At 41.8% G+C, this 23,896-nt stretch overlaps 1 long non-coding RNA gene across 5 annotated transcripts; it reads left to right on the forward strand.

Moving 5' to 3' along the window:
- Positions 1-5,898: 5,898 nt before the first annotated feature.
- On the forward strand, positions 5,899-23,896 carry LOC139556129 (uncharacterized). 5 transcript variants are annotated; one of them, XR_011671073.1, is made up of 6 exons: positions 5,899-6,014; positions 10,480-10,551; positions 10,708-10,870; positions 13,533-13,619; positions 16,427-16,587; positions 21,005-23,896. It is a non-coding gene; the product is annotated as an uncharacterized lncRNA (long non-coding RNA). The 5 variants fall into 5 exon arrangements; XR_011671070.1 differs by having other exon boundaries at positions 10,708-10,858; XR_011671071.1 differs by having other exon boundaries at positions 10,738-10,858.

Here is a 23,896-nt window from a genome sequence, read left to right on the forward strand (position 1 = left end):
TCCCTGTAGCCCTGTCTTAGGCGTCTCACAGTACGGACATTGCAATTCATTGCCCTGGCCACTTCTGCAGTCCTCATGCCTCCTTGCAGCATGGCTAAAGCACGTTCATACAGATGAGCAGGGACCCTGGGCATCTTTCTTTTTGTGTTTTTCAGAGTCAGTAAAGGCCTCTTTAGTGTCCTAAGTTTTCATAACTGTGACCTTAATTGCTTACCGTCTGTAAGCTGTTAGTGTCTTAACGACTGTTCCACAGGTGCATGTTCATTAATTGTTTATTGTTCATTGAACAAGCATGGGAAACAGTGTTTAAACCCTTTACAATGAAGATCTGTGAAGTTATTTGGATTTGACGAATTATCTTTGAAAGACAGGGTCCTGAAAAAGGGACGTTTCTTTTTTTGCTGAGTTTACAACCTATATTTATGTTTATTTATTTTCCCTTTTGTACTTAACTATTTTCACATAATTACAACACTGTATATAGACATAATATGACATTTGAAATGTCTATATTCTTTTGGAATTTTTGTGAGTGTAATGTTTACTGGCAAAAATAAAAGAAATAAACACTTTTGTTTATTATTTATATCACTTGCTTTGGCAATGTAAACATATGTTTACCATGCCAATAAAACCCTTTAAAATGAATTGAGAGAGCGAGAGAGAAGGGTGGGGGTGGAGAGAGAAGAGAAGGATTCTGAGAGTGTTAACCCTGAGGGACAACTCTCTCTCCAGACAGTAACTGCCATTACTACCTGAAGAACCTCTGAAATGTCTGAAATGGTTGAATTCTAAATATGGTGGAATCTCATAAGCTTTTCTATGCAGTAGAATGGAGGACAGTGCCATGAAGAACAACCACACAAAGTATTACCTGAAACTATTGCAGTGATCCTGCAATCCCACTGTATAACAGATAGGTTTCCATAACTATAAAATCTCCCATACGTAATCCGCATGGTTGGACACTATCGGCTCTTTTTGTTCATGTTGTTCACTTCTCACTGCTGTTACAACCACTGATGTTTTAAATATAATTACTGCAATAAATAAATCAGAAACAATTCTTACTCATGACATACATACAGACATACATACAGTATAACATATTTGGTTGTAATTGGATGGTAAAAGCTAAAAGTCACTACATATGTTTTTATCCTTCTGATTAAGCTTTGATCACTTGAAAAGAAGAGACAGCACAACAGGTCTCAGTTTTGATTATGCATGAGAGTGATGGAGACCCTCTGCAGCCGAGGCTGAGCTCCCCATCTCTAGTTGCTATGGAGACCAGCCCATCGCAGCAGCAGAGTGGTGGGCTGCAGGCTGGAGCTACCCTGTGTGGATTTGCAGTGAGTGAGAAAACACACACACACACACACCGACAGAGACAACGGACACATGAAAATACCTCATCCTCTTTTCTCAGCCAGCGGATCTTTCTTTTCCCATCACCACATTTGTGGGTGCTTGTCAATGAATATATGACATGACCCTAAGTCAAGGCCTTTACATGAGAATACTAATAAGATTCATTTTGTGTTGTTTTCATTTGAACACTATTCTAACAGTAACAAGACAAGTTGTGGGTTTTGGAGCTGCTCCAAGGTGATTTACTGGAAAGAAAGAAATGGAGCAATGGAACTGCTGTTGAGTCTATTTTAGTCGCCGGTAGAGTTCTTCTCACAGACAGAACAGACTCTCTGGAGATGGTTCCCTTCCTGCTCCTGCAGAGAGAGGCTATGCCCCAAATGGCACCCTATTCCCAATATAGGGCACAACTTTGGATCAGAGCCCTATGGGCCCTGGTCAAAAGTAGTGCACTATACAGAGACTAGGATGCCATTTCAGACGCAGCCAGAGACGTCCACGTTGCGTTCCCACATTACCTCACCCCCTAAAACATGCCACACAGGCCTCAACCTCGGGCCCTGGAATGTGTGACTCCAATCACCCCACCACAACTGTGTTTGTGTGTGTGTGCGCGCGCATGCATATGAGAGAGAGAGAGAGAGAGAGAGAGAGAGAGAGAGAGAGAGAGAGAGAGAGAGAGAGAGAGAGAGAGAGAGAGAGAGAGAGAGAGAGAGAGAGAGAGAGAGAGAGAGAGAGAGAGAGAGAGAGAGAGAGAGAGAGAGAGAGAGAGAGAGAGAGAGAGAGAGAGAGAGAGAGAGAGAGAGAGAGAGAGAGAGAGAGAGAGAGAGAGAGAGAGAGAGAGAGAGAGAGAGAGAGAGAGAGAGAGAGAGAGCAAATGTGTAAATATGAAAACGATTCAAAGAATGTTGCAGTTGATTTTTTAAAATTAAATGTTGAGAGAGGACTAGGACACATTCATACAGCTCAAGGTGAAGAGAAAAAAATAAAAGCACCGTTTTTGCCCAGTGCTGCAGCTTTGGAGCCATTATCATTGTTTAGAGGAGAAGAGAGTGTGAGAGAGAGGGAATGAAATAGACTGAAATATTTATTACTGTGCAATGCAACGCTAGGCTAGCAGACTCTGCATGCCCCTTTTCTGTGGGTTTTTACAACAGACTTATCACAAAGCCTACATCACCAGCCAACCTACGCCCTTCTCCTCCTCCTCCTCCTCCTCCTCCACCATCTGTGAAACACAAAAGGAATACAAAATCTGCTGGACCACAGTGAGAACAGCAGCAGTGCATTTCAAACTGTGCTGTGTCGTGCAGGGAGACAGGGAAGCAGGCAAGCAGGGAGGCAGACAGGCAGGCGGACACAGGCAGGCAGGCAGGGAGACAGGCAGGCAGGGAGACAGGCAGGCAGTTACTGACTGTTACTGATTTCCATAGACAACAGGGTTTTGCTTTGCATAAATAATGCTGGAGTCAGTCTGAGGTGCAGCAAACCATGAAATTGGTTCTTTGGAAGCTAAGGCAGGCAGGTGTCCCACGTTCAGGCAGCTCTGCTCTGGGGATTGACAGGAGATACTATGGGAGCTCACAACATTTAAGCTTGTTTTAACTTAAAACCCAAAACACACCAACACCAGCCACCCACCCACTTCTTCTGCAACAACAGGCACTACTGCATATAGGTAATAGGATGCCATTTGGGAAGTCTGGGTTCCATTTGGGAATAGGGTGCCTTTTGGGAGCTGGTCGAAAGTAGTGCACTCTGGACGCAACCACATTCCGTGCTCTAGCAGCTGTGATGATATCCTGAGTCATGACAAGGCAAAGCAGTGTTAATGTTCAATGTTGCTCTTAGGGATGGAAGATTGAATTGAGCCAGCCGGTAACAGCGAGCTTTGACTCAAACCTGATAAGAAATTAGCCTGTGGAAGGGGAACATAGCCCACTCGGTCTGCATTCTCAAATGGCACCTTATTCCTTATTTAGTGCACTTCTTTTGACCAGGACCCATAGGGATTATATAATAATAACAATTATATTGATTGGATTTACATAGAACTTTTATAGACACCCAAAGTGCTTTACATAGTAAGGTGGAAGCTCACAGCAACCAAATTGCAACAGAACACTCACCCCACATCAGCTAGAGAGGTGAGATACGCCAATTAGGAGACCAGGTTGGGAATTTTTCTAGGACACAGGGGTTAACACCCCTACTCTTACGATAAGGGCTGTGGGATCTTAAGTGCCCATAGAGAGTCAGGACACCCGTTTAACGTCCCATTCGAAAGACGGCACCCTACGCAGGGAAATGTCCCCATCACTTCCCTGGGGTATTGGTATTTGATCTTAAGACCAGAGGAAAGAGTGCGTGTGAGCTTCAATGCCATACAACACTCCTTCCGTGGCATCCAACTGCTTTTAAATGCTAGTAAAACTAAATGCATGCTCTTCAACCGATTGCTGTCCGCACCCGCCCGCCCGACTAGCATCACTACTCTGGACGGTTCTGACTTAGAATATGTGGACAACTACAAATACCTAGGTGTCTGGTTAGACTGTAAATTATCCTTCCAGACTCACATTAAGCATCTCCAATCCAAAATTAAATCTAGAATCTGCTTCCTATTTCGCAACAAAGCCTCCTTCACTCATGCTGCCAAACATACCCTCGTAAAACTGACTATCCTACCGAAACTTGACTTTGGCGATGTCATTTACAAAATAGCTTCCAACACTCTACTCAGCAACTGGATGTAGTCTATCACAGTGCCATCCGTTTTGTCACTAAAGCTCCATATACTACCCACCACTGCGACCTGTATGCTCTCGTTGGTTGGACCTCGCTACATATTCGTCGCCAAACCCACTGGCTCCAGGTCATCTACAAGTCTCTGCTAGGTAAAGCCCCGCCTTATCTCAGCTCACTGGTCACCATAGCAACACCCACCCGTAGCACGAGCTCCAGCGGGTATAGTTCACTGGTCATCCCCAAAGCCAACACTTCCTTTGGCCGCCTTTCCTTCCAGTTCTCTACTGCCAATGACTGGAACGAATTGCAAAAATCACTGAAGCTGGAGACATATCTCCCTCTCTAACTTTAAGCATCAGCTGTCAGAGAAGCTTACCGATCACTGTACCTGTACACAGCTAATCTGTAAATAGCACACCCAACTACCTCATCCCCATATTGTTATTTATCTTCTTGCTCTTTTGCACCCCAGTATCTCTACTTGCACATCATCATCTGCACATCTATCACTCCAGTGTTAATGCTAAATTGTAATTATTTTGCCTCTATTGCCTATTTATTGCCTTACCTCCCTACTCTTCTACATTTGCACACACTGTACATAGATTTTTTCTATTGTACTATTGACTGTACGTTTGTTTATGTGTAACTCTGTGTTGTTGTTGACTGTACGTTTGTTTATGTGTAACTGTGTTGTTGTTTTTGCCTCACTGCTTTGCTTTATCTTGGCCAGGTTGCAGTTGTAAATGAGAACTTGTTCTCAACTGGCCTACCTGGTTAAATAAAGGTGAAATAAAAAATAAATGAAAGTGTGTGTATTGGCCCTTCAACACCACTTCCAGCAGAATCTGGTCTCCCATCCAGGGACCAACCAAGACCAACCCTGCTTAGCTTCAGAGGCAAGCCAGCAGTGGGATGCAGGGTGGTAAGCTGCTGGCTATATAGGGAATAGGGTGCCATTTGGGATGCAGCCTCTGTCTCTGTAGAAACAGAACAAAGCACATATAAACACCCTCCAAATGTTGTTTTTTCAACTTTCTAGAATGTCATAGATACAGTATTAAGTATTCAGGGGCATGTGGGTCCTATGTATAGACCTTGGCATGATTAAATGGAGTAAGAAGAATTCTAATTATCCTGAAAAGATAATGCTTCAATGAATGAATGTTTGACTCAAGCTAAACTCATACTTACAAATGGATTTACCAAACAATGAATCCACCCACACACCCTCTCTTCATCTTTCTTGTGGTTTACATGGTGCTAGCTCCAATCCTATCACACACACCACCACCAGAAATAGTTTATGACAAAAATCAAGTAAAGCAGGGTAGATTACAGAGCTGAGGCGTGGGGTATGGACAAGGATAGCAATTACTGTAATGGATGACTCAGGTGATAGGTGAAAAATCTGTTTATGTGCCATTCAGCAAGGCACTTAACCCTAATTGCTCCTGTATGTCGCTCTGTATAAAACAGTCTGCTAAATGACTAAAAAGTAAATTCCTACAAGCTACAACAGTACACTCGGCTCTCATTCTGCGTCAGTCAATGTTGCCCTCTATAGGGAGACATCAAACATTGGACTGCAAGTGCAATCCACCTCAATGAGTACTGGCTAAAACACATTTCTGATATTGAATATCTGTAGCTTTATTCCTCTGTAGTTCAGATATAGCATTGAACAATTTCTTCATAAAAACATTTATGTTAAAATCTTTTGGCAATAAATTGTGTGCTTGTGTTGCACAGTAAAATAATGTTGTTTCCTGACGGATGGATTTATTGGTAACACACACAGGAAGTTCCTATTCTACCACAACAAACCGATGTGTGAGAGTTAATTTCTGATGTGAAACAAACTAAAGTGTGTGAAAATGGACGAGGAACAAACGGTAGGTTATACAGTATAACTTCTTATAGAATTTTCACTACTTTTAGATTCGCCAGAAAATATATATTGTCTTGTTGTGTCTAACCTAGCCATTATAGCCCAACCGGCCGTATGTTTTTTTAAGCCGCTCTGCCACAGGTGTGATTGAACGTTTTAATAATTGCGTGCAAAACAACGCTTTTCAAACGCAGATTTTTCACTGTGCTCTTGCCCATTTATTAGCAGCGAATATGAAACTAACCCATAGGCCGACAGATGGCGATTTTGAGTCATTTCATTTTACCATCCAAATGTATGGACCGGTTTGTACATTAAACATTCCATTCAGACTGCAAAGGCGAAAAAAAAACAGGAAACATATGCATACATTCTTTATGAAACAACATTTTCCACCACCATGAATGTTTTATGTACGAACCAGACAACGGGGAATAGGTGTGTATAGCCGACTACATGGATTCCCTTTGGACGGTAAGATGAGACGACTCTATCTCCATCTGCCGGCCTTTGGGCTAAAACGAAACATAAGAATTCAATGGCAGATTTGACCATATGTCGCATAGGGACTGTATATTATTTATAATGAGGGATACCTGCAGACAATCGGATCTCTGAAATGAATGTCCCTCCCAAATGTAACATATTTGTACTCGACCCTCTCCCATACCCAAAATAATGATTAAAACAAAGTGGATTGCACAAAACATATCTACCGTTTACACTCACTCCTAGGACCAATAAAACAGTTTTAGAAACGGTTCTTTGCCATGTAATGCTTACAAAAGGAAGTAGCCAGAAGGTTAGCACTGCCTGAATCAAACATCTTATTTTTGCCGGTCCTTGAAAAAATTGCCTTTTATAAATGCATGTCATGCAATTCTAGGTCCTTTTACATGACTGGAGACAAGCAGAATCTTTTACAATACCACAACAAAGCATGACACCGAATGAGCACATGCTGCAGCACCGGAGACGTTTTTATTTATTTTTCAAGCTATTGTTAAAAAAGAGGATAGTCTATGTTTGGAACTGTGCTAAAGTTGTCTATCAAATGTAAAAGTTGAGCACAACAGAACCAGTTACAACTTAAGTATCATCATCAATGAATGAGAGAAAAAGCCATTCATTGTTTAACATAGCAGCCACATATCATCAGGTACAGTGCATTCTGAAAGAATTCAGACCCCTTGACCTTTTCCACATTTTGTTACATTACAGCCTTATTCTAAAATGTATTTTAAAAAATCTCATCAATCTACACAACACCACATAATGACAAAGCGAAAAACAGGTTTTTAGAAATTTGGATACCTTATTGTTTACATAAGTATTCAGACTCTTTGCTGTGAGACTCAAAATTGAGCTCAGGTACATCCTGTTTCCATTGATCATCCTTGAGCTGTTTCTATAACTTGATTGGAGTCAACCTGTGGTAAATTCAATTGATTGGACATGATTTGGAAAGGCACACACCTGTCTATATAAGGTCCCACACTTGACAGTGCATGTCAGAGCAAAAACCAAGCCACGAGGTCGAAGGACTGTCCATAGAGCTCAGGATTGTGTCGAGGCACAAATCTGGGGAACGGTACCAAAAAATGTCTGCGGCATTGAAGGTCCCCAAGAACACAGTAGCCTCCATCATTCTTAAATGGAAGAAGTTTGGAACCAACAACACTCTTCCTAGAGCTGGCCGCCCGGCCAAACTGAGCAATTGGGGTAGAAGGACCATGGTCAGGGAAGTGACCAAGAACCCGATGGTCAGTCTGACAGAGCTCCAGAGTTCCTCTGTGGAGATGGGAGAACCTTCCAGAAGGACAACCATCTCTGCAGCACACCGCCAATCAAGCCTTTATGGTAGAGTGGCAAGACAGAAGCCACTCCTCAGTAAAATGCACATGACAACCCGCAAAAGGCACCTAAAGGACTCTCAGACCGTGAAAAACAAGATTCTCTGGTCAGATGAAACCAAGATTGTAGAGGTCGACCGATTTAATCGGAATGGCCGATTTTAATTAGGGCCGATTTCAAGTTTTTTTAACAACCGGAAATCTTTTTTTTTTTTTTTACACCTTTATTTAACTAGGCAAGTCAGTTAAGAACACATTCTTATTTTCAATGACGGGTAACAGTTGGTTAACTGCCTTGTTCAGGGGAAGAACGACAGATTTTTACCTTGTCAGCTCGGGGATTCAATCTTGCAACCTTACAGTTAACTAGTCCAATGCTCTAACCACCTGCCTCTCATTGCACTCCACGAGGAGCCTGCCTGTTACGCGAATGCAGTAAGAACCCAAGGTAAGTTGCTAGCTAGCATTAAACTTATCTTATAAAAAACAATCAATCAATCATAATCACTAGTTTAACTACACATGGTTGATGATATTACTAGTTTATCTCGCGTGTCCTGCGTTGCATATAATCGATGCGGTGCGCATTCGCGGGAAAAGGACTGTTGTTGCTTCAACGTATACCTAACCATAAACATCAATGCCTTTCTTAAAATCAATACACAGAAGTATATATTTTTAAACCTGCATATTTAGCTAAAATAAATCCAGGTTAGCAGGCAATATTAACCAGGTGAAATTGTGTCACTTCTCTTGCGTTCATTGCACGCAGAGGGTATATGCGATAATAATAAAGGTTTTGTTTTCGAAATGATAGTTTCCGGATTCGACCATATTAATGACCAAAGGCTCGTATTTCTGTGTGTTATGTTATAATTAAGTCTATTATTTGATAGAGCAGTCTGACTGAGCGATGGTAGGCAGCAGCAGGCTCGTAAGCATTCATTCAAACAGCACTTTCGTGCGTTATGCCAGCAGCTCTTCACTGTGCTTCAATCATTGCGCTGTTTATGACTTCAAACCTATCAAATCCGGAGATTAGGCTGGTGTAACCAATGTGAAATGGCTAGCTAGTTAGCGTGGTGCGCGCTAATAGCGTTTCAAACGTCACTCGCTCTGAGACTTGGAGTAGTTGTTCCCCTTGCTCTGCATGGGTAACGCTGCTTCGAGGGTGGCTGTTGTCGATGTGTTCCTCGTTCGAACCCAGGTAGGAGCGAGGAGAGGAACGGAAGCTATACTGTTACACTGGCAATACTAAAGTGCCTATAAGAACATCCAATAGTCAAAGGTATATGGAATACAAATGGTATAGAGAGAAATAGTCCTATAAATACTATATTAACTACAACCTAAAACCTCTTACCTTGGAATATTGAAGTCTCATGTTAAAAGGAACCACCAGCTTTCATATGTTCTCATGTTCTGAGCAAGGAACTTAAATGTTAGCTTTCTTACATGGCACATATTTCACTTTTACGTTCATGTCCAACACTTTGTTTTTGCATTTTTTAAACCAAATTGAACATGTTTCATTATTTATTGTAGGCTAAATTGATTTTTATTTATGTATTGTATTAAGTTAAAATAAGTGTTCATTCAGTATTGTTGTAATTGTCATTATTACAAATAAATAAAACAAATCGGACGATAAATCGGTATCGGCTTTTTTTGGTCCTCCAATAATCGGTATCGGCGTTGAAAAATCATAATCGGTTGATCTCTACAAGATTGAACTCTTTGGCCTGAATGCCAAGCGTCACGTCTGGAGGAAACTTGGCACGATCCCCACGGTGAAGCAAGGTGGTGGCAGCATCATGCTGTGGGGATGTTTTTCAGACGCAGGGACTGGGAGGATTGAGGGGGAGATGAGTGGAGCAGAGTACAGCGAGATCCTTGATGAGCGCTCAGGACCTCAGATTGGGTGACGGTTCCCCTTCCAACTGGACAACGACCCAAGGCACACAGCCAAGACAACGCAGGAGTGGCTTTGGGACAAGTCTCTGAATGTCCTTGAGTGGGCCAGCCAGAGCCTGGACTTGAACCCGATCTAACATCTCTGGAGAGACCTGAAAAATAGCTGTGCAGCGACGCTCCCCATCCCACCTGAATGAGCTTGAGCGCGGATCTACAGGGAAGAATGGGAAAAACTCCCCAAATACAGGTGTGCCAAGCTTGTAGTGTCATACCCAAGAATACTCGAGGCTCTAATCGCTGCCAAAGGTGCTTCAACAAAGTAATGAGTACAGGGGTCTGAATACTTATGTAAATGTCATATTTCATATTTTTATTATTTTTACTTTGCAAAAATGTCTAAACCTGTTTTTGCTTTGTCATTATGGGGCATTGTGTGTAGATTGAGGGGGGGGGGGGGATGATTTAATCAATTTTAGAATAAGGCTGTAACATACATTTTGGGGGGGGGAAGTCAAGGGGTCTGAATACTTTCCGAATGCACTCTATGCACTTGTAATGCACTGTTTGGCCCTGTCTGGGGGTATCATCGGACGTGGCCACAGTGTCTCCCAATCCCTCCTGTCTCAGCCTCCCTCCTGTCTCCCTCCTGTCTTCTTGTGAACTACAATTCCGACGCGTTTATAAACATCCAATAATCGTCAGTGATGAGTGACTATGACTGCCAGTAAGACAGACGGGGATGGAACTGGGCCAGTGGAGCAGGCTCTGTCTCAGGTACAGTAAACCAAACGCACACACACTGAACAGCCAATCCCAGCACACTAGTCATTATCTCTGAGTGTGCATTGCATCTGTGTGGTGCGTTTGTGCATGTTTTCATGTGCTCACGTGAGTGTTTTCCTGTGTGAACACACTCAGTGTGTTCCACAGGACACATCAGTGATGATAGGGTCTCCTCAGTGTGTTCTGGCTCTGTGGATGCTGTTTCCTACCTGACCCCGCACCAGAGGAGGAGCAGGGGCTGATGAGCATGCCTAAGACCATGGCAATGTGCCACCTGGCCTTGGCAGACCTGCTCAGGGTAGGGACATAGGTAGCTGAGTATGGGGCACCTGTTGAAGCATGTTATATAATGTAAAAAAGACTTAAGGTCGGGATTCAATTCATAGTACTGGACAGCTGACAATGTGGCTTCCAAAATGACAAATTATATACAGACAGCAACCATCAGATTCTGTTCCAACACCCCCCTGAACCAACTAATGGGAAAGCCCCCACCCAATGGCCCAACTAGCAATTTAGACCAGTCCGAATGGCGGTCCCAATGGCACGCAAAAAAAGGGGGGCAGGGCTGGGGAAAAGACTGGTAAATATGTTAGGATGGTATTGTGCTAATCTCTCTGCCTGTCACATGCGTCCGTAATACATCAGTGCAACAATGTATCAATTCATCACCAGCCAATGGGATCACACCCTCGCACTGCACTTTTTCTCCTTTTAAACGTTCAATACAATTTGTTCTATGCTGTATTTTACATTTTGCTAAAGAAGTGCAAGCTGTCTTTTCTCCTATAATATTTGTTCAGAAAATTCTCAAAATAATTGAGCTACAGTGTATTTGATTTCTGAATTGCTAGGTAGGATTATTTATTTTGCTATCACGAATTGGATATTCACATGAATGAGGATGAAACAACGTTTATTTACATATGTCTGGAAGGCCTCTGAAGGTGCATGCTTTTAACTGTTTATATAATCTAGTTGCTTCGTTGGTTTCATCTGTTTGTTAAATACATTTGAAGTCGGAAGTTTACATACACTTAGGTTGGAGTCATTAAAACTCGTTTTTCAATCACTCCACACATTTCAAACTATCGTTTTGTCAGGTCGGTTAGGACATCTACTTTGTGCATGACACAAGTCATTTTTACAACTATTGTTTACATACAGATTATTTCACTAATAATTCACTGTATCACAATTCCAGTGTGTCAGAAGTTTACATACACTAAGTTGACTGTGCTTTTAAACAGCTTGGAAATTTCAGAAATTATGTCATGGCTTTAGAAGCTTCTGATAGGCTAATTTAGATCATTTGAGTCAATTGGAGGTGTACCTGTGGATGTATTCAAGGCCTACCTTCAAACTCAGTGCTTCTTTGCTTGACATCATGGGAAAATAAAAAGAAATCAGCCAAGACCTCAGAAAAAAAATTGTGGACCTTCACAAGTCTGGTTCATCCTTGGGAGCAATTTCCAAAATCCTGAAGGTACCACGTTTATCTGTACAAACAGTAGTACGCAAGTATAAACACCATGGGACCACGCAGCCGTCATACTGCTCAGGAAGGAGACGCGTTCTGTCTCCTAGAGATGAACGTACTTTGGTGTGCGAAAAGTGCAAATCAATCCCAGAACAACAGCAAAGGACCTTGTGAAGATGCTGGAGGAAACGGGTACAAAAGTATCTATATCCACAGTAAAACGAGTCCTACATTGACAAAACCTGAAAGGCCGCTCAGCAAGGAAGAAGCCACTGCTCCAAAACCGCCATAAAAAAACAGACTACGTTTTGCAACTGCACATGGGGACAAAGATCCTCTGAGAAATGTCCTCTCGTCTGATGAAACAAAAATAGAACTGTTTGGCCATAATGACCATCGTTATGTTTGGAGGTAAAAGGGAGAGGCTTGCAAGCCGAAGAGCACCATCCCAACCGTGAAGCATGGAGGTGGCAGCATCATGTTGTGGGGGTGCTTTGCTGCAGGAGGGACTGGTGCACTTCACAAAATAGATGGCATCATGAGGTAGGAAAATTATGTGGATATGTTAAAGCAACATCTCAAGACATCAGTCAGGAAGTTAAAGCTTGGTCGCAAATGGGTCTTCTAAATGGACAATGACCCCAAGCATACTTCCAAAGTTGTGGCAAAATGGCTTAAGGTCAAAAAAAGTCAAGGTATTGGAGTGGCCATCACAAAGCCCTGACCTCAATCCCATAGAACATTTTTGGGCAGAACTGAAAAAGCGTGTGCGAGCAAGGAGGCATACAAACCTGATTCAGTTACACCAGCTCTGTCAGGATGAATGGGCCAAAATTCACCCAACTTATTGTGGGAAGCTTGTGGAAGGCTACACGAAACGTTTTACCTAAGTTAAACAATTTAAAGGCAATGCAACTAAATACTAATTGAGTGTATTTTTACTAGGATTAAATTGAAATGTATTTGGCTAAGGTGTATGTAACCTTCCGACTTCAACTGTATGTATTTCACACATTAGCGACAGGTTCTCTTATTCATTGTTAGCCTAGATTATTGTAATTTGTACTCATTGTACATTGTGTAATTAAGAGTGAACATTGTGGTGCGGTCTTATCTGTGGAACGGAGGAATGTTGCTGTTGGTCTGCAATCCTTTGGTCTCTGACTACCGGGACATCACTTGCAATGTTCCATTTTATATTGAATATTTGTGAGAGTAGGTTACATGGCTGGGCTGAAATGCATGTGATTACAGAGGTGCTAGAGTTTCCACTTGCTCTTTTCTGTGGTAATAAAAACATCTGAGAGAATTCCAACCTCCTAAGAAGGGCCCATAATGACAGACTTGAATGAAGTCTATGAGTTCCAAGCAGTAGCCCGTTATGTGAATAGTTAGTAAATGACCTCTTATTTGGGGAAGTCTTCTCTGTGGGACATTGCAAGGGTCAAGTGTCCTAAATTCTGTCTGGTCCTCCTCCCTGTCTGTGTGCCAGATGGGAACAATTTTAACCTGAGGAGGTGGTACAGGATCATGCAGTCTTCCCTGACCACAGACAGAGACAGCAGGACAACATAGCCAGGTGAGTCACCTCTCATTTTTAACTGGTTCTTTCAATGTTCTCTCTCAAAAGTTGGCTGTGCAGAGCCTGTGGTCTAGTGGTAAAGCATAACATATCGTCACATATACTTCTCCCCACAGGAAACTAGGGTTCAATTCCTGTCTACCCTTTCTACTGTGTTTCCCCCTTCATCCATCTTCTCTATTTCACAACTTTTTGTATAAAGTGGAATAAAATACATGTTCAAATATGTCGCCTGTAAACATTTTTTTTTTAAATGTCCCCAGAAACCTCACTAGCCTTTGAAGAAAGACAAGTTGATTGTCCTCAAAAAGAGACGTATGTGCCACTCATATCAGTCTGTTCAGACCCAAAACAAAAAGAGCTGCCTCATGTCCACTATTTACGGTGTATGGCAAATGGACTGTAAAGAGCTGGTACAAAACATTAGCATGTTGTTTGTATCTACACTTACTGGCCTATACAGTTCCTTCAGAAACTATTCACACCCCTTGACTTTTTCCACATTTTGTTGTGTTACAGCCTGCATTTCAAATTGATTAAATTGAGATTATTTTGTCACTGGCTTACACACAATACTTGGTAACACTTTACTTGACACCCGGTGTCAGAACACATTATGATGCGGTCATAATCATGTCATAGTGTCATAACAGCTGACATAACTTATCATGACCTGATATAATAGGGTCATAACACTGTCATGACCCATATTTACACCTTTTGTGACATACTTTTGTATATAAAGTGCATGTGAACACCCCTTCAAGTTAGTGGATTTGGCTATTTCAGCCACACCCATTGCTGAAGGGTGTATCAAATCGAGCACACAGCCATGCAATCTCCATAGACAAACATTGGCAGTAGAATGGCCTTACTGAAGAGCTCAGTGACTTTCAATGTGGCACCGTCATATGATGCCACCTTTCCACCAAGTCAGTTCGTCAAATTTCTGCCCTGCTAGAGCTGCCCCGGTCAACTGTAAGAGCTGTTATTGTGAAGGGGAAACATCTAGGAGCAACAACGGCTTAGCCTCGAAGTGGTAGGCCACACAAGCTCACAGAACAGGACCGACGAGTGTTAAAGCGCATCTGTCCTCGGTTGCAACACTCACTACAGAGTTCCAAACTGTCTCTGGCACAATAGCTGTTCGTTGGCAGCTTCATGAAATGGGTTTCCATGGCCGAGCAGCCATGGCAGCCTAAGATCACCATGTGCAATGCCAAGCGTCGGCTAGAGTGGTGTAAAACTCGCTGCCATTGGACTCTGGAGCAGTGGAAATCTGGGTTTGGCGGATGCCAGGAGAACACTACCTGCCCGAATGCATAGTGACAACTGTAAAGTTTGGTGGTGGAGGAATAATGGTATTGGACTGTTTTTCATTGTTTGGCTTAGGCCCCTTAGTTCCAGTGAAGAGAAATCTTAATGCTACAGTATACAATGACATTCTAGACGATTCTGTACTTCCAACTTTGTGGCAACAGTTTGGGGAAAGCCCTTTCATGTTTCAGCATGACAATGCCCCCGTGCACAAAGCGAGGTACATACAGAAATTATTTGTCGAGATTGGTATGGAAGAACTTGACGGCCCTGCACAGAGCCCTGCCCTCAACCCCATCGAACACCTTTGGGATGATTTGGAACGCCGACTGCGAGCCAGGTCGGGCACTAATCGCCCAACATCAGTGCCCGACCTCACTAATGCAGTTGTGGCTGAATAGAAGTCTCCACAACAATGTTCCAACATCTAGTGGAAAGCCTTCCCAGAAGAGTGGAGGCTGTTATAGCAGCAAACAGGGGACCAACTCCATTTTAATGCCCATGATTTTGGAATGAGATGTTTGATGAGCAGTAGTCCACATACTTTTAGTCATGTAGTGTATATTGCATTTATTTTATGGCTGGTTATGACACCTACAACAGGTCTAAATGTGTCATGAGTGTTATGACCATATTATAACGTGTTATGTGTGTCAAGTAAAGTGTTACACAATACCCCATAATGTCAAAGTGGAATTATGTTTTTGAAAATGAAAAAATGAAAAGCTGAAATGTCTTGAGTCAATACGAATTCAAACCCTTTGTTATGGCAAGCCTAAATAAGTTCAGGAGTAAAAATGTGCTTAACAACTCACAAGTTGCATGGACTCACTAGTAGTGTATAACATACAATTATCTGGAAACCGCTCAGGGATTTCATGGTGACTTCAGAACAGTTACCATTTAATGGCTGTGATAGAAGAACTGAGGATGTATCAACAACATTGTAGTTACTCCACAATACTAACCTAATTGACAGAGTGAAAAGAAGGAAGCATGTACAGAATACAAATACTGCAAAAATAAAATGTGGAGCAAATCCAATACAGTACCACCTCCAAATTTTCAATGATAGCGGTGGCTGTTATGATGTTATGGGTGTATTTGTAATCGCTAAGGACTGGGGAGTTTTTCAGAATAAAAAATAAACAGAATGGAGCTAAACACAGGCGCAACCTGGTTCAGGCACTGTTATGTGTCCTGCTTTTGCTAATCTCGCTCTTCTCCACCCCAATTTCCCTCACCCCCCGTTTCCCTCTCCCACTAACCACACTCTTTTCCGTCACCCTCCCTCTCCCCTCACCTTCTCCAACTAACCACACTCTTTTCCCTCACCCTCCCTCTCCCCATCATCCCTCACCTTCTCCAACTAACCACACTCTTTTCCCTCACCCTCCTTCTTCCTTTTCACCATCATCCCTCACCCTCTCATGCTAACCACACTATTTTCCCTCACCCTCCCTCTCCCCCATCCTCACCTTCTCCAGGTGTTGCGGAGCAGCTACAGATGAGTTTCCAGAAGCTGTCTGGTTCCCCTGCGGCCGCTACATCCTCCGGGCCCAGCCTGCACCACCAGACCGTGGAGAGCAACCCTCCAGCCCTCCAACCTAAAATACTGGCACCCAGCCCTGAGGGCCTGCAAGCCCAGGTAAAGCCCAGTGCCCGGTTGCATGAAACGCCTTAGGTAGAGTCAGTGATGAACAATGTAGACCTCCCTTACCCTGAAACACTTCGCCTAAACCAAAACAGAGGTGATGGTGTCATCCTAACTGATGTTGTATACAACAGCGATAGCCTTCAGACAGACACGGTGCCCAGTTCCCAGACTGCTGAGAGCTTGTGGCGGTTGTATGTGCTGGGTGAAGGAGAGGGGCCATGCAGGCCTGTGTGTTCTCTCCTCTGATGGGGGATGTTTTCACTGTCAGCACTGTTCAAATCTACCAAGCTACCCTTTCCCCTCCGCTTTCTATTCCACCTTACTCATTCTATTTCTTGGAGTTGTGGAGAGTGACTCCCTTCTAACCTGTCGTGTCACAGGGGTTCTTTCACTGTATAGGGCCCATCTTCACCATCTCGTTTAAATCTAGTTTCAGCTACATAAATAGTTCCCCCCCACATATAGGTAGTAGGAATGATGACGCTTTAGAAAAAAAGTTAATTGTTGCGGCCATGTAGAGATTTATAAATATACATGTATAAACAAAACGGCCCAGACACGTGCTCTGTTTAAATATGGTCTGGATGAGAGGACCAGGATGTCTGTCGTATGCTGTTTACACACTGGTTATTTGTCACATGCACAAGGAAAGGAGCAAACAGGCAAGTGAGACAAACCATTGGCAAAGAGGCACTCTGCTTTTAGGAGTCCACTGTTCAATCTCCTTTGCTTCATGAAAGTTATATTCAACTCTTTCAGATTGGTCTGTAGGCACAACTCACCGGTATTGTGCTCCACTTAGCACAGGGCAAGAGTAATGTACTTTTTTACTCATTTAGCAGACTCTCTTATACAGAGTGACTTACAGTAATGAGTGCATACATTTTGTACTTGTCTCCCGTGGGAATCGAACGCACAACCCTGGCGTTGTAAGCGCCATGCTGTACCAACTGAGCAACACAGGAAGACTACATTGAGTAAAGTCATACCGTATTAAAAAACTAAATCACGACAGCTGTGAGGGAAACAGGAAGTTTTGGTACAATTTTATGAATGCTGAAACATACAGTTCATTTGTTCGTTCGACATGGTGGGATCTTTTTGTGTCTGTAAAATTAATTCTGTGAGAAATGGCGGTGGAAAGTAAACTTGGAGTCACAATGATATGGTATGTGTGTGTGGTCCTCCCACTACGCCTCTGGAAACCATATGCAGTTTATTACAGAGCTTTCAGAAAGTATTCACACCCCGGGACTTTTTCCACATTAAAATGGATTACATTGAGATTGTGTCACTGGCCTACACTCAATACCCCATAATGTCAAAGTGGAATTACGCTTTTTGAAATGTTTACAAATTAATTAAAAATGAAAAGCTGAAATGTCTTGAGTCAATTAGTATTCAACCCCTTTGCTATGGCAAGCCTAGATACGTTCATGAGGAAAAATTTGCTTAACAACTCACTCTGTGATTCACTGTGTGCAATAGTAGTGTATAACATGATTTTTAGATGACTACCTCAACTCTATACCCCACCCATACAGTACCAGTCAAAAGTTTGGACATACCTACTCATTCCAGGGTTTTTCTTTTTCTTTTTGCTATTTTCTAAATTGTAGAATAATAGTGAACACATCAAAACTATGACATGACAAATATGAAATCATGTAGTGACCAAAGTGTTAAATCAAAATATATTTTATATTTGAGATTCTTCAAAGTAGACACCCTTTGACAGCTTTGCACACTCTTTGCATTCTCTCAACCAGTTTCATGAGGTAGTCACCTGGAATGCATTTCAATTAACAGGTGTGCCTTGCTAAAAGTTAATTTGTGGAATTTCTTTCCTTCTTAATACATTTGAGCAAATCAGTTGTGTCGTGACAAGGTAGGGTTGGTAAACAGAAGATAGCCCTATTTGGTAAAATACCAAGTCCATATTATGGCAAGAACCACTCAAATAAGCAAAGAGAAACAACAGTTCATCATTACTTTAAGAAATGAAAGTCAGTCAATCCAGAAAACTTCAAGAACTTTGGAAGTTTCTTCAAGTGCAGTCATAAAATCCATCAAGCGCTATGATGAAACTGGCTCTCATGAGGACCGCCACAGGAAAGGAAGACCCAGAGATACCTCTGCTGCAGAAGATAAGTTCATAAGAGTTACCAGCCTCAGAAATTGCAGCCCAAATAAATGCTTCACAGTGTTCAAGTAACAGACATCTCAACATCAACTGTTCAGGGGAGACTGCGTGAATCAGGCTTTCATGGTTGAATTGCAGCAAAGAAACCACTACTAAAGGACACCAATAAGAAGAAGAGACTTGCTTGGGCCAAGAAACACGAGCAATGGACATTATCTGTCCTTTGGTCTGAGTCCAAATTTTAGATTTTTGGTTCCAAACTCTGTGTCTTTGTGAGACGCAGAGTAAGTGAACATGATCTCCGCATGTGTGGTGCCCACCGTGAAGCATGGAGGAGGAGGTGTGATGGTGCTTTGCTGGTAACACTGTCAGTGATTGATTGATTGATTTAGAATTCAAGGCACACTTAACCAGCATGGCAACCACAGCATTCTACAGCGATATGCCACCCCATCTGGTTTGCGCTTAGTGGGACTATCATTTGTTTTTCAACAGGATAATGACCCAACACACCTCCAGGCTGTGTAAGGGCTATTTGACCAAGAAGGAGAGTGATTGAGTTCTGCATTAGATGACCTGGCCTCCACAATCACCCGACCTTAACCCAATTGAGATGGTTTGGGATGAGTTTGACCGCAGAGTGAAGGAAAAGCAGCCAACAAGTGCTCAGCATATGTGGGAACTCCTTCAAAACTGTTGGAAAAGCATTCCAGGTGAAGCTGGTTGAGAGAATGCCAAGAGTGTGCAAAGCTGTCAACAAGGCAAAGGGTGGCTACTTTGAAGAATCTAAAATAAATATTTTGATTTATTTAACACTTTTTTTGGTTTCTACATGATTCCATATGTTATTTCATAGTTTTGATATCTTCACACTTTTTGTACAATGTAGAAAATAGTAAAAATAAAGAAAAACCCTTGAATGAGTAGGTGTCTCAACTTTTGACTGATACTGTAAAATTATCTGGAAACCGCTCAAGGATTTCACCATGACCCCAATGGTGACTTCAAAAGAGTTATAGTTTAATGGCTGTGATAGGACAAAACTGAGGATGGATCAACAACATTGTAGTTACTCCACAATACTAACCTAATTGACGGAGTGAAAAGAAGGAAGCCTGTACAGAATACAAATATTCCAAAACATGCATCCTGTTTGCAACAAGGCACTATAGTAATACTGCAAAAAATGTGACACATCAATTCACTTTTTGTCCTGAATACAAAATGCTATGTTTGGGCCAAAACCAATACAACACATTACTGAGTACCACTCTTCATATTTTCAAGTATAGTGGTTCCTGCATCGTGTTATGGGTATGCTTATAATGCTTAAGGACTAGGGAGTTTTTCAGAATAAAAAATAAACGGAATGGAGCTAAGCACTGGCAAAATCCTAGAGGAAAACCTGGTTCAGTCTGCTTTCCACCAGACACTGGGAGATGAATTTGCCTTCAGCAGGACAAAAACCTAAAACACAAGGCCAAATCTAGACTGAAGTTGCTAACCAAGAAGACGGTGAATGTGGTCGAGTTAGTTTTGACTTAAATATACTTGAAAATCTAGATCAAGACCTGAAAATTTCTGTCCAGCAGTGATCAACAACCAATTTGACAAAGCTTGAAGATTTTCTAAAAGAATAATGGCAAATGTTGCACAATCCAGGTGTGTAAAACTCTGAGTGACTTACCCAGAATGACTCACAGCTTTAATCGCTGCCAAAGGTGCTTCTACAAAGTATTGACTCGGGTGTGAATACTAATGTAAATGAGATCTGTATTTCATTTTCAAAAAATGTGCTAACATTTCTAAAAACGTTTTCACTTTGTCCTTATGGAGTATTGTGTGTAGATTGGTGAGAATAATTGTTTTAATCCATTTTGAATTCAGCCTGTAACATCAATGTGGAATAAATCATGGGGCATGAATACTTTCTGAAGGAACTGTAGGCTACACATTAAATAAATTGAACTTCACACGCTGGTGAAAGTGCACAGTGATGGAGCTTGATGCTCCTTTCCAATAAATATCCAGGGTCTTATTCTGGTGGCCTGATGATCGATGCTTGAAAACTTCAGCGAAGGAAATTGTGTGTAGTACATCGTCAAACACTGATTATTATCCACAGCAAGTCTGTTTGGCGGAAACACACCACTGGTGCGAAAATGTGCATATTTTCTTATAAACGCTTGAAAATCTGGTCGCCAATTGGATGGAAACCTAGCCAACGTCATTGAGTTTTTCTGCAATGTTTTGTTTCCCCCTCAGGTTTTGTAAGAACCACTATGCGGAGATGGAGGCCACTCTCCCCAGGATGTACGAATGGCTACTGGACCGGTTCTCCTTCTTGCTGGGGGTGAAACCTGACTTTGTGTATGGAAAAAGTACTGAAGGTGGAGAGGCATTTCCTCAGGAGCAGCAAGCCCTGGGCTAGAGCTTTAACTACGCCCACAAAGACACAGCACAGAAAACAGGCCAACGGCAAACAAACCAGAAAAACAACTTTGTTCTCTAGGCAGCTAAAGAGAGTGACTTCATCGGGACCAACTACTATGGATTGTTACTGTGCCATAATGGCATGCTGACGGATTACTTTCGTTTTTGTCTCGATGCAACATGATTGAGTGTTTATGCCTTTTTGTACAAATTGCCTCACCGCATTGCCAAGAATGAATGGCAATGCTCCTGTGGATTATAATGCAATTACGATGCGATATGATGTTTATGAACATGCTGTACTTTCAGTTATATTAAACTATATTTTCTGTTATTACAATGTTATACGTGAACCTTTGTCCCAGCTATGAATCTGAGGTTCATAAAAATCTGACATTTATGCACATACGGCTTTGCAACTCTGTTAATTAGGGAATACCTGACATTTTAGGCTAAGACTACAGGCTGCCAATTTGCGTGTTACTTTAGTTTTGAGTGTGATGGACAGGTAATGGGTGTTACCTGCCATTAGGGGTTTTGGACTGCTTTGTCCCAATGCGCAGGCACTTCTAGGAAACTTTGTAGAAGCACCTATGGCAGTGATTACAGCTTTAAGTCTTGGGTATGTCTGTATCAGCTTTGAGTCATCTTGGGTATGTCTGTATCAGCTTTGCACATCTGGATTTGGGGATTTTCTCTCATTCTTCCTTGCAGATTTTCTCAAACTCTGTTAAGTTAGATGGGGAGAGTGGACAGCAATCTTCAAGTCACTCCAGATCATCACCAATCCTCCACCAAATTTCACAGTGGGTGAGAGACCTGGAGAGGCCTACAAGCCACAGTGTCTCGCACCCACTGTGGAATTTGGTGGAGGATCTGTGATGATCTGGGGGTTCTTCAGCGAGGCTGGAATCAGGCAGATTTGTCTTTGTGAAGGATGCATGAATCAAGCCACGTACAAGGTTGTCCTGGAAGAAAACCTGCTTCCTTCTGCTCTGACAATGTTCCCCAACTCTGAGGATTGGTTTTTCCAGCAGGACAATGCTCCATGCCACACAGCCAGGTCAATCAAGGTGTGGATGGAGGACCACCAGATCAAGACCTTGTCATGGCCAGCCCAACCTCCAGACCTGAACCCCATTGAAAACCTCTGGAATGTGATCAAGAGGAAGATGGATGGTCACACGCCATCAAACAAAGCCAAGCTACTTACATTTTTGCTCCAGGAGTGGCATACAATTGGAAATTCTGAACATCGCTCCCCATGATGGCTGTCTTTCGGAATGTGTTCCCACCTATAAATACCTTGGAGTTTGGTTAGATGATCATCTCTTTTAAAACTCATAACTGAGATGGCAAAGAAGCTGAAATTGAGAATTCGATTTTTTTATAGAAATATATCTTGTCTGTCATCAGAGCACAGAAAGGAAATTGTACAGGCCACTTATGTCAGTGCTTGATTATGGTGATGTTTTATATATGCATGGATCAGCATCAGTACTGAAGAAATTGGATGCAGTGTATCATGCAGCGTTGCGCTTTGTTACTGGTGCAAACTTTTGCACACATCATTGCCTTTTATACACTTTGGTTGGCTTTTAGAAGGGCCAGACACTGGTTGATATTTGTCTATAAAGCTGTCTTGCAGAAACTTCCTAATTATTTTAACTCAAAAATCCAGTGGTCAAACAGAATTTATCAGACTCGGTCACAGGACATGCTAGTGCTAGAGATAACCCGGATTCACTAGGAGTTAGGCTAAACGGCATTTGAATATCATGCTCCACACTCATGGAATGAATTGCAGTGAGAACTCCAGTTAGATGTTTTGGTGCCTGTAAGACAGTTTAAATGCACATTACATTAACTTTTTATTATAAACTGTAATTGCTTTTTGTAATAAACGAATTGCTTTTTGTAATGTGTTTTTCTTATAGAAGTGTATTTATTTTTATATTTTTCATCTCCGTCTTGTACCTTTTTATATGTTCTCATTTTGTTTGGTTTTAAATTCTTATTAATTGCTATGTTTGTATTGTTGTATCACAGGGCACAACTGTAAAAGAGACTCTGTCTCAGCTTGTTTCCCCTGTTTAAATAAAGGTTAATAAAATAAAGTCACCCAACATCAATGTGAAAAACTGATGGAGAGCATGCCAAGACGCATGAAATCAGGGTTATTCTACCAAATATTGATTTCTGAAATATCTTCCTAAGTTAAAACATTAGTATTGTGTTGTTAAAAATGAATATGAACTTATTTTCTTTGCATTATTCGAGGTCTGACAACGCTGCATATTTTTTGTAATTTTCTGCAAATAAAATGCTCTAAATGACAATATTTTTACTTGGAATTTGGGAGAAATGTTGTGAGTAGTTTATAGAATAAAACAAAAATGTTAATTTCACCCAAACACATACCTATAAATAGTCAAACCAGAGAAACTGATAATTTTGCAATGGTCTCTTTAATTTTTTCCAGAGCTGCATGTGGGAACTCATTCAAGACTGTTAGAAAAGCATTCCTCATGAAGCTGGTTGAGAGAATGCCAAGAGTGTGCAAAGCTGTCATCAAGGCAAAGGGTGGCTACTTTGAAGAATATAAAATATATCTTTATTTGTTTATTACTTTTATGGTTACTACATGACTTCCTGGTTTTGATGTCTTCACTACTATTCTACATTGTAGAAAATAGTAAAAATAAAGGAAAACCCTTGAATGAG

This window comes from Salvelinus alpinus, chromosome 27 (assembly GCF_045679555.1).
Source record: "Salvelinus alpinus chromosome 27, SLU_Salpinus.1, whole genome shotgun sequence".
Lineage (NCBI taxonomy): Eukaryota > Metazoa > Chordata > Actinopteri > Salmoniformes > Salmonidae > Salvelinus > Salvelinus alpinus.